Source organism: Astatotilapia calliptera, chromosome 23 (assembly GCF_900246225.1).
Source record: "Astatotilapia calliptera chromosome 23, fAstCal1.2, whole genome shotgun sequence".
Classification (NCBI taxonomy): Eukaryota; Metazoa; Chordata; class Actinopteri; order Cichliformes; family Cichlidae; genus Astatotilapia; species Astatotilapia calliptera.
In genome coordinates this window covers 4,139,191-4,150,889 of record NC_039323.1, presented here as the reverse complement: position 1 = coordinate 4,150,889, position 11,699 = coordinate 4,139,191, and the positions used below count along the sequence as shown (strand labels likewise).

The window sequence follows — 11,699 nt, the reverse complement described above, 5'->3', positions numbered from 1 at the left end:
CTAAAATAGATGACATAAATCTAGTGGGTTTCTTTTAACAGACTGGCACGGTTTAATCAAGCATTTATAACTGCATATGGCTGACTAGCATCAACGTCAACATTTAGCTAATTAGCCTGTCATTACATAATACAAGTTAGCAAAGCAGCTGTTCTACTTATCCTATATTTATACTAGTGCTGTTTACACAACACAAAACTTTTTCTAAATAAAACACAATTAAATAGACGCACAGTTAACATTGTGTTAACACGGAGTCCCTGCAGTTTGCTGCTGTGATCTTTGCATTTCTTTCCCATGTCACATAACCCTCCTCGTATGTCTGTGTTTTCTTGCATTGTTACGTAGATGCTTCACTCTGCGTAGTCAGTATCTCTTTGGTCGGTTTGCAGCGGCTCTGGGTCAGGTTATCACAAGGCGGTACGCTCGAATCATCACACAACACCTTGTGATTGCAGCTCTAAATGGAGACCCATGTTTATAGCCCATTGCTGCCATGTCTAAATATAAGGACGTTTTTCATTGTTTGGAAAAAAAAATTTTTCCCCCAAACTGGAGTCTTTCCACTATTAAGAAGTACTTTAGGTGCCTAAAGTGATGCAAACATCAAGTGACATGGAAGGTAAACATGTAGTCATGTAAATAAGAACATTTTTCTATGCAGTCCTTTGAAAAACTTACTGTTTCCGTATGAATTTAGAGGGTAAGTAGCAGCCCGGAGAAAACCTTTTCTCTCTAAAAGAAACACCACAAATTTTGGACAGGCAAGTAAACAAAAGTGGAAATACCTGGCTGTGTTGGATGAAAACCAAACACAAAACACCTCACACCAAGTGTCACACGGTGGTGGATGGGTTGTTGTGCTGCCACAGAACCTGGAGACCTTGGAGTCACTGATTCAACCATGAAATCTTCTTCTAATGTGAGGCCACTGTTACGGCTGAGAGGGCCAGGCTGTGGGTGTGGACTCAAATGCAGACACAGAGGGAGGCAAAACGGGCGTGAACACAGTGCTTTATTTACAGTGCCTAGTTAGGGGGTTGGGAAGCGCATCTGTAACCGGAAGGTCGCCGGTTCGATCCCCGGGCTCTCTGTCCTGGTCGTTGTGTCCTTGGGCAAGACACTTTACCCTACTGCCTACTGGTGTTGGCCAGAGGGGCCAACGGCGCGATATGGTAGCCTCGCCTCTGTCAGTCTGCCCCAGGGCAGCTGTGGCTACAACCGTAGCTTGCCTCCACCAGCGTGTGAATGCGAGAGTGAATGAATAGTGGTATTGTAAAGCGCTTTGGGTGCCTTGAAAAGCGCTATATAAATCCATTATTATTATTATTATTGTTAAATTACAGAGCAGGAAACTATGAATGCTATGAACTGTGGAAGCTATGAACTGAGAACTATGAGGCCAAACTATGAACATGAAACTCTGACTGAATGCTATGACTAGGTGCAAGATTTCATAGACGGATCCTGGGAATGGAAAAAGGGGCAGCGGCTTGGGTGGAGGTACACAGTCACTATAATGAGAAGAGACAGGCAGTCAGTGGCAGTCTAGTGAATCATAGCCGAAGGATTAGACTGTGGTGGTTAGGGCGTAGGTGTAGATACTGTAGGTTCAGTGAATGCTTAAATTGCATTGATTAGAATATACTGGACATTCAAAGCTAAGATTCAGCGCACTGTGTTAGAGGCTGGGATTTGATGAATTCATCATATATACAACCTTTGATCATCATTTATGTCCAGTTGAGAATGAATCTGTGCACTCACATATTAAATGAACTGAAATCAGTAGTGTGATCTCCAGTCTTGATATAATGAATGAGAGAACTGACAGCTGTTATTTTAATCAGCCTGTCTCAGTTGATTTAACTCTTAAGTATCACAAAGTAATGTGGTAACATCTGGACTGACGAGTTTACTGTCAGCATTTTAATCGCTAGTTTAAAGGCTGTAGGCTGCAGCCATTGCTCTAACACTGTATAAATGTAACAGGCCTCAGTGCTGGTTCTAATAGTCTGAGCTGCTTCCAGCTTTATTTGTGAAGAGCACAGCAGCTTACAACACACGTAGCTAGCTCGTACAGCGGCGACGTAAAATGTTCATAAGCTAAGATGACCTTAAAATAACGGGGCTACGTGCGGTGATGCTAGCGTTAGCCATGTTAGCACGTTATCTTCAACAGGTGGTCAGACTGCGTAAACAGGCACTCAGTCAGAGGTTGCGCTGCAGGGTCCCTTCATTCTTCACATATCCGTGTCGAGCCGAGTGTAAATCCCGAGGCTGAACGGCCTTTGTACAAGCACACACGCTTCTTAGCAGGCCGAAGCTATGAGCTAGCAAAATCCAGGCAGACAACCTGTGTCTGTCCAACCAATCAGAGAGCTCCTTACATCCGGTGTGGCTAATTTGAATAGCAGCAGGATTTTTAAAATGAAGTTACAATTCAGCCTGTGCGCTTCACTGTTTTCGCTTCATTTTTAAGCGACTTGTTCTGCGAGCAAAACTGCAGGGAACAGAAAGAGGGCAGGCTTGGTAGATTTGGCTCACAGGATCAGTATTAGTATTCATAGTCATTGAGACGTTTTATGACCATATTTTTCTCTTTATGTTCTCCGGTCCTGGGTGGCAGACAGCCTAGCCCCGCCCTCTCATACCCTTTTTTCTCCTGCCATTACCTGCCCTTGTCTCTCACAGACACATATGCTACTCCACACATACAGGTCAGGGAGAAAGGGATGAGAAGGGATGAGGAGAGCTTTCTGGCTGCATCAAAGTTTAAAGACGGATTGCTGTAATTTCCAAGGCAGAGTCTATGGAAACGACAGGGACACCACAATAGCTTTAACCTTCTAATGGGTACAGTTATCTCATAAGGATGGAAATAAGAGCCAGGGCCATTTGCACTGGCATTCTTCTATCTTGCTGACTAATTTGTTTTATGTAATGTATTCCTCTGAATAAAATCTCTGCCATCCAGCCGGCACTGGGAGCGTCAGATACTGTACCAAAAAAGCAGAAAAATTGTAGTTGTCTTCTTTCTTTTCCTTCTTTTTTTTTTTTTTTTTTTTACCTCCAGCTCTTTTCATTATTAAGTGTTTACTGATTTATAAGACAGGTTGTTCTTCTTTTCTTTTCTTTTTTTTAACCCAAATCAGGTTTCACTAAAGCAGAGTGATTTGAATTTAATGTGTAAATTACATTGAACCAGACAGAATGTATTCCAGTTGAGGTGCACTGGAAAAGACAATTAAGAGAGAAAGCGAGAGATTGAAATAGAGGGACAGAGACTGACAGAGAGATGTGGGATGAATGAAAAGGGCAAGCCTGGAGGATGTGAATATAACTTTGAGATACTCAGTTCTGAATTATTTTCACTTTCACCTAGTTTTTCGCCTGCTAATTAAGACCTTACAGTAATACTGGGATTCACCTAACTTTCCTTACTGCATATAATAGTGAATAGAAACTCCCTACACCTCCCGCGAGAAATTTCTTTACTGCACATCACCTGACATGATAAAAAAAAAACAATCCTATCATCTTGTTTCTTTTTATCATCATTAAAAGCAAAAGAGAACGCGAACAGTTATTATCTTAACATTGGAGTCTGGAAAATCCCTTAAAGTCTCCCTAATCGACTTTAAACGGTAGATATTTACTACATGTTGTCATGGTCCTGGGCCATGTGTGCCCAGTATTCTTAGTTTTCATGTATTTTTGTATTTTGTTCTTTATTTAGGCCATGCTTCCTGGGTTGATCTGTTACGTTGTTCCTTATGTGTTTTCCCTTCGTGACTCTTACCCCCTGTGTGCCCCTCTGTGTATTTATGAGCCCTCGTCTCTCTTTGTGCTTTATTCTATGTTTTCCCCAGCCCGTTATGTCTGCGTTCTCCCCGTGCTCTCTCTCCTCCTGTTTGAACCTCTGTGTACTTCCTGCTTTACTTTGCCCGTCTCCCATCAGTGTTACGTTCACTCCTGCCGTGTCTTGTTATGATTATCAGTGTCACCTGTGTTCCCCGTGTGCATCCACTTCCCCTGATCTTCCCTCATGTGTATTTAGTCTCTGTGTTTCGTACAGTCTGTGTCGCGTCGTCTGTGTTCCCACCCTCCATGTTTCCGTGCCCGGTCTGTTGTATTCATAGTCTTACCTCAGTTCATTCCCAGTTTAGGTTTCTGTTTAGTTATTGCTTTTGAGCTGCCCTCATTCTTGTTTGTTTCTCTTGCGTTACCAGCCACAATAAAAGGCTCGCTTTTGTTTAAAGTTTACTCCCGTGTCACTCGTGTCTGCACCTGAGTCCTCCACGCACTCTCCACACGGTCTGTCACAGCGGACCGTGACAGTACGACGCGACCATGTCGGACTCAGCGGACATTTCAGAGGAGGTAGGGGAGGAGCTGAACCGGCTCTGCCGCATTATGGATCGCATCATCGGATGCGCGGATCCAAGTGTGGTTTCCACAGGATTGGCGGCCGTGGACGCCGTTTTGTTGCGGGAGCCACGGTTGCGACAGCTCCCCCACCTCGTCGAGGCGTTTGACTCCCTGGGCCCCCTTAAGGAGGAGCTTCGTGCCCGTGCGCTGGCCCAGAGGGTCCTGAATGCCGCCTCAGCACCCACACCTCCGTCCCGTGAACGGGTGTCATCGCCGCTGCCTCATGAGCCAGAGGCTGTGAGAGGTGGGACGCTGAGGTCCACTTCCACTCAGCCATCACCTCACCGTGGATCGGCTTCCTCGTTTCCGCCACAGTCAAGCTGCACTGACCAGCACACGGAGGCGATGGAGGCCATAGATTTAGGTGACGATGAGCGTCAGCAGGTGTTGCGGGCTTATCGGGAGGAGGAGCTCCGTTGGAAGCCCTGGCTCATCCCCGAGGAGGAGTTCTCGCCAACTGCCCCGCCTCGCACCTGCCGCCCGCCCTCGCCGCCCCGATCGGACTACTCGTCCCCTGCTGTCTTTCTAGCACGGATGTGGTTGGAGGACGAGGAGCCGGTCGCCAGGGACAGTCAGGTTTTGTCCACAGCTGCTTCAAGGGGAAAGCGGCGTTCTCGCCGCCGTCGCGCACTGCTACGTCCTGTCTCGCCCTCCACGAAGCATCCCGCGGACGCTGTGGGGGTCCTGGATGTCGATCACGTGGGGCAGCAGCACGCCGCAGACGCACAGCTAGTGGAAGAGTTCGGGAGGGAGCCGTGGCTCGCTCCTGATCGTGACGAGCGCTCTTTCCGGGGAACTCGACTGGCTCTTGGGGGTCCCCGGAGCTGCCAGGGACTTCCACCGCTCGCCCCGCCCGCTTCCACGGATAGAAAGAAGCGGCACTCTCGCCGCCGGCGCTCTGAGCCTCAGCCCAAGGAGGTCCCTCAGTTATTGCCATCTGAGGCTTTGACTTCCATCAGCCATCCAGTCGTGAGTACCACTGCCTCAGTTTCTGACATTGTATCTAGCCCCATAGCCAAAGACCTTAAGTCAAAGGAGAGTGTTTCAGGGGCTGCTGTGAATAAAGACTTCTTGTCTGACTGTGACCCGGCTGATTCGGCAGGTTACAGCATCCATGAACCAGTTAACAATCCTAACAGCAATAAAGATGACTGTGTCCTCAGCGTCATGACTTCTGAACCTAAATGTTGTGCTGATGCAAACAATAACTGTATTGTTCTTGAGTTGTTTAACCCTGGTACTATGAGCAACAGTTCAAATGTTGCCGTTAATGAAGATGTGTCTGTGCCCGCCGGCACTAACCTAGCACCTAGCTCTACACAGGTTTTTAGCGCAGTACAGGACAGATCGTCTGTAAAGTGCAACGCTGTAATAACCAACCCACCGTTGTTTACAGCCACCAACCATTGTACTTCTGTGTTATGTCTTCCTACCACGTCAGAGGGGTTTACTGAGTTAACTAGTGATGAGGACGTTAAGTCCCACACAGTGAACCTGCAGTCGGTGGATTTCTCTGAAATAATGTCGGATGCTGGGAGTAAAGGTTCAGACTCGAAGTATTCTGTGTCATGTGACTTTCGAATTAATGTGTTGAAACCATCAGCGAGCAGCCCTAGTTGTGTGGGTGATCGAGAAGTAACTTCTGTTACCTCTGACAATTTAACAAATGCTACGCCACCTCATGCCAGGTTTGAAACGTTGTGTGAACAAGTTACCGGGTCTGAAGAGAGACTGCCTAGCTTTCCTCAGGGAGCGACTAGGGACTGTCTGTACTGCGCTGAGGTCTCTGGAGAGGAGGGGGCAGCAGCTGTCCAGTCCGCACCCGTCCTAGTTCTGTCCCAGACTCCTCCTATGACGGAGGTGAGTGACTGTGCTTTCTCATCTCATGAGCCTGTCATAGTGGAGTGTACTGGGTTGCCCTTTTGTGGGCCCAGCTATGAAGAAACTGGTGCCAAAGACTGCTCTACCATTAATCATGATTTCATAGACACCCATGCTGTGACTGACCTAACTCTAGTTACGAATGAGGGCCAGTCAGAGCAGTGTTGTGATAATGAAAGGACTGTGTGTAACTGTTTTGAAAAACCACACAACGAAACCACAGACAACGTTCTTGGCCCTGTAGAATCCAGGACTTTTTCTAGTGTTGCTCCCATAGCCGCACCACATGGAGCAAAGGTTCATGAGACAGCGAAAGGGATTCACACGTCGACTGTACAGTCTGCTTCTGAGCCTGCTAGGAATGGCGTGAGCTTTCTCTCCGCCTCAGACTGTCATCTACTGCAGCAAACTCGTACAGCCGAGACGGAGTGTTACCCCCGCGTGCAGATCGTAGTGGAGTCTAGTTCCGTATTCCCTGATGGTGGGATTGCAGACAGGGCTCAAGACCAAATGCACAGGAACGTGAGCTCTGATGCTACTGCTTCTCAGTCGCAGACTGTTAGGCCAGCCATAAGCATGCCTGCCTCTTTATGTGACTCTGAATCCAGCTACGGACTTATGTGCAATCCTACCATGAACTATTGTGTTGACAATACCGACAGGGAGTTGGCATCTACTACTCGAGTTACCGAAAGTGTTCATGACCTGAGAAATTATGTTTTCAAAGCTTGTCATGCTAACAGTGTTCTATGTGCTGCCTCACCAGTCGCTTCTGAGCTTAAGACTCTCCCCAGGGCCTCCTCAGATGCCACGTCAGCTGGGGGGCCCGAGGAGCCCGTCCAGTCCCACGCCACGTCAGCTGGAGGGTCCGAGGGGCCCGTTCAGCCGCCTGTCTCCGCTGGAGGGTCCGAGGGGCCCGTTCAGCCGCCTGTCTCCGCTGGAGGGTCCGAGGGGCCCGTTCAGCCGCCTGTCTCCGCTGGAGGGTCCGAGGGGCCCGTTCAGCCTCAAGCCTCGTCAGCTGGAGGGCCCGAGGAGCCTGTTCGGCCACCTGTCTCCGCTGGAGGGTCCGAGGGGCCCGTTCAGCCTCAAGCCTCGTCAGCTGGAGGGCCCGAGGAGCCTGTTCAGCCACCTGTCTCCGCTGGAGGGTCCGAGGGGCCCGTTCAGCCTCAAGCCTCGTCAGCTGGAGGATCCGAGGGGCCCGTTCAGCCTTCTGTCTCCGCTGGAGGGTCCGAGGGGCCCGTTCAGCAACCTTCCTCATCAGCTGGGGGTTCTGGAGAACCGCACCAGCCTCATGCCACGTCAGCTGGGGGGTCCGAGGGGCCCGTTCAGCCTTCTGTCTCCGCTGGAGGGTCCGATGGGCCCGTTCAGCCTCCTGTCTCCGCTGGAGGGTCCGAGGGGCCCGTTCAGCAACCTTCCTCGTCAGCTGGGGGTTCTGGAGAACCGCACCAGCCTCATGCCACGTCAGCTGGAGGGTCCGAGGGGCCCGTTCAGCCTTCTGTCTCCGCTGGAGGGTCCGAGGAGCCCGTCCAGCCTCACGCCTCGTCTGCTGGAGGGCCCGAGGAGCCCATCCAGCCACCTTCTGCTACGCCAGCTCCAGCCTGTGCTTCGCCTGCTGCAGCTCCAGCCTGTGCTTCGCCTGCTGTGGCTTCATCAGAGTCTTCGTCAGCCGCAGCTCCAGAGCCTTCGTCAGCCGCAGCTCCAGAGCCTTCGTCAGCCGCAGCTCCAGAGCCTTCGTCAGCGTCAGCCGCAGCTCCAGAGCCTTCGTCAGCGTCAGCCGCAGCTCCAGAGCCTTCGTCAGCGTCAGCCGCAGCTCCAGAGCCTTCGTCAGCGTCAGCCGCAGCTCCAGAGCCTTCGTCAGCGTCAGCCGCAGCTCCAGAGCCTTCGTCAGCGTCAGCCGCAGCTCCAGAGCCTTCGTCAGCGTCAGCCGCAGCTCCAGAGCCTTCGTCAGCGTCAGCCGCAGCTCCAGAGCCTTCGTCAGCGTCAGCCGCAGCTCCAGAGAGCCTTCGCCAGCCGCAGCCGCCTCAGAGCCTTCGCCAGCCGCAGCCGCCTCAGAGCCTTCGCCAGCCGCAGCCGCCTCAGAGCCTTCGCCAGCCGCAGCAGCCTCAGAGCCTTCGCCAGCCGCAGCAGCCTCAGAGCCTTCGCCAGCCGCAGCAGCCTCAGAGCCTTCGCCAGCCTTCGCCAGCCGCAGCAGCCTCAGAGCCTTCGCCAGCCGCAGCAGCCTCAGAGCCTTCGCCAGCCGCAGCAGCCTCAGAGCCTTCGCCTGGTCCGGCCTCCGAGTCTTCAGCCTCGTCTGCCGCGGCTTCGGCCTGTGCTTCGTCTGGTCCTGTGCCCACCGGGCCATGGCCGGCACGCCTGACACTGGAGAGCCGCCGCTGCCTTCCGCGCGGCCGGCCCCCTGAACTGCTCCGTCGTCTCCTCCGCCGCCGCCGCTGCCTTCCGCGCGGCCGGCCCCCTGAACTGCTCCGCCGCCGCCGCTGCCTTCCGCGCGGCCGGCCTCCGGATCTGTTCTGTCACCATGGCCACCTTTCCCGTGGCCGGCCTCCGGAACGGTTGGACTGGACTTTTGTGTTGTCGCCTCTCGGGTTGGCCTTCGGGCCTCTTTGGACATTCGCCTTCCTGTTCTGGACTCTTTTGTGTATTTGTGGACTCAGTTTTGTTCTCGTGCTCCTTGTTTTTGGTTCGTTTTGTTCCCTCCGTCCTGGTCCCCCGCCTCCCGCCCTGGGTGGGGTGTTTTCTGTTTCGCTTGTGTTTTGTTTCTCGGGTTTGGGCTGTCGGGAGCCAGCCCTTTAGGGGGGGGGTGGTGTCATGGTCCTGGGCCATGTGTGCCCAGTATTCTTAGTTTTCATGTATTTTTGTATTTTGTTCTTTATTTAGGCCATGCTTCCTGGGTTGATCTGTTACGTTGTTCCTTATGTGTTTTCCCTTCGTGACTCTTACCCCCTGTGTGCCCCTCTGTGTATTTATGAGCCCTCGTCTCTCTTTGTGCTTTATTCTATGTTTTCCCCAGCCCGTTATGTCTGCGTTCTCCCCGTGCTCTCTCTCCTCCTGTTTGAACCTCTGTGTACTTCCTGCTTTACTTTGCCCGTCTCCCATCAGTGTTACGTTCACTCCTGCCGTGTCTTGTTATGATTATCAGTGTCACCTGTGTTCCCCGTGTGCATCCACTTCCCCTGATCTTCCCTCATGTGTATTTAGTCTCTGTGTTTCGTACAGTCTGTGTCGCGTCGTCTGTGTTCCCACCCTCCATGTTTCCGTGCCCGGTCTGTTGTATTCATAGTCTTACCTCAGTTCATTCCCAGTTTAGGTTTCTGTTTAGTTATTGCTTTTGAGCTGCCCTCATTCTTGTTTGTTTCTCTTGCGTTACCAGCCACAATAAAAGGCTCGCTTTTGTTTAAAGTTTACTCCCGTGTCACTCGTGTCTGCACCTGAGTCCTCCACGCACTCTCCACACGGTCTGTCACAGCGGACCGTGACACATGTATTTAGCTACATTGTAATAAAATATAATACAGCTTTGTTTTGGTTTTTTTGCAAGCATGTTTGTCAGAATCTCTTGTTTGTGCTTCCTTCCTACCGTATCTTACATATTAGCAAAGCCGTTCAATCTTGTTTTTTTCCATCTAAGAAATACTGATAAATGTGTTCATTTTTCAGCTTCTGAGACACCAAATCATCATATATGCTTTCATTTCCTCACGCATAGATTAAAGTATTGTATCACCTCACCAGCTGGAAGCTATCAGAAAATAACACTGACTTCAAACTGTACTTAAAAAAAAAACCCTGAGCAACAAATACACAACACGTTCAAGCTTTTATTTTGGCTACTTTATTATAGATTTAGCATGATTTCTGTCCTCTGACTCTTCTCTTCTCATATAATCTCTTACAAGAGATGTCCTTTCTCACATGTTGCTCACAGCAGTAGAAATCTGTTTGATGTCCACCGATGCATTGCATCATGGATATTTTGTCCTCACCTCTTGAAACAGCTGCAAGCACTGCAAAGAAAAAACTTTTGCAAATCTCTGATTAGAGACCCTGTGTGTAAATAACAAAGGATGTCTCTGTTATCTCCAGTCACACAGTAGTAGGAAGCTGGCTGGTTACAGACCATTTAATGTCCAGCCACATTGGACATTTATGTTCTCAGATGATCCCCACAAAGCCCGAGTTTTGGGGCTGCAGTGCTTGTAAAAATGTCTCTCTAAAGGCCAGAACTTGGTTAGCTTAGCTTTGCTTAAAAGCTGACAATGGGAGGACATAAAATCCTTTACAAGCAAATGAAAGCTCACAATTGGATCTTTGCTAAATTTGTTTAACACCAAAGTGTAAAAGCAACAATCTTATGGTTCGTAATTGTTTATTGAGACCAAGCAAACAATTGAGACTCCAGAAAATTACTGCTAGACAAGAAATAGTGTTATACTTAAATCCATGTAAAGCAGCTAGGCTAAGCAAAGGCTTTATGCAACATACTGTATTAACAACACGCACACCTTGATGTGATTTGGCGCTACGTAAATCGAACTGAATTGAATATTTAATGTACAGATATCACATTGGTCTTAATCTTTTCATCTCTCAGCAGGAAAGTCTATCACTATGTTCCCAAAATATCAAACTGCTATTTCCAAGCATATTTTGTATTTTTGTTAAAACATTTCTTTTAGGTTATTTAATATCAGTTGTATATATACATTGGTGTAAAGTTATCTGGAAGGGAAATTTGTCCACAAGCAAGCTTGAAGACAGGATTGTCAAGAAAAGTCAGGCTAAGAAGCCTCATAAGGATTGGTCTGAGCGTGGTGTAGGTCCACTGCGCACAGACGTCTTCAGGAAAGGGAATAATTTTGAATTTCAAGACATTCCCGAACAGGAGACAATGTCAGAGGTATCTTACCTGGACTAAGGAGAAAAAGCACCGGGCTGATGCTCAGCCTTCTAGTTAAAAGTAAAATTTGCATTTCATTCGAAAGTCCTAGAGTCTGGAGGAAGAGTGGAGAGGCACAGAAGCCAGCGTGTTTGAAGTCCAGTGTGACGTTTCCACAGCCTGTGATGATTCAGAGTGCCATGTCATTTGCTGCTGTTGGCAGCGGCTGATCCTCTCTATTTTATCAATTCCAAATCCAAAGCTTTATGGAGATGCTCATTTCTTTTTCCAGCAGGACTTAGTGCCTGCCCACAATGCCAAAACTTGGACCAAATAGTTTGCTGACAATGTTCCTTCCGCCAATTCGCCTGACCTGAACCACCGGTCGAGAGGGAGCCGAGAGACAACCGACCCAATAATAGAGGCAAGCTAACGAATGCTATCAAAACGTCTTACCTGTATGACAAGCCTGCTACAGTGCACTGCATTCACTCAGTAATTTATCGCAAACGTC

General features: G+C 49.5%; 1 protein-coding gene across 1 annotated transcript in view; it reads left to right on the top strand.

The window, feature by feature from the left end:
* agbl4 (AGBL carboxypeptidase 4) overlaps positions 1-11,699 on the top strand; it is a 351,159-nt gene that overhangs the window by 197,508 nt on the left and 141,952 nt on the right. The window lies entirely within an intron of this gene.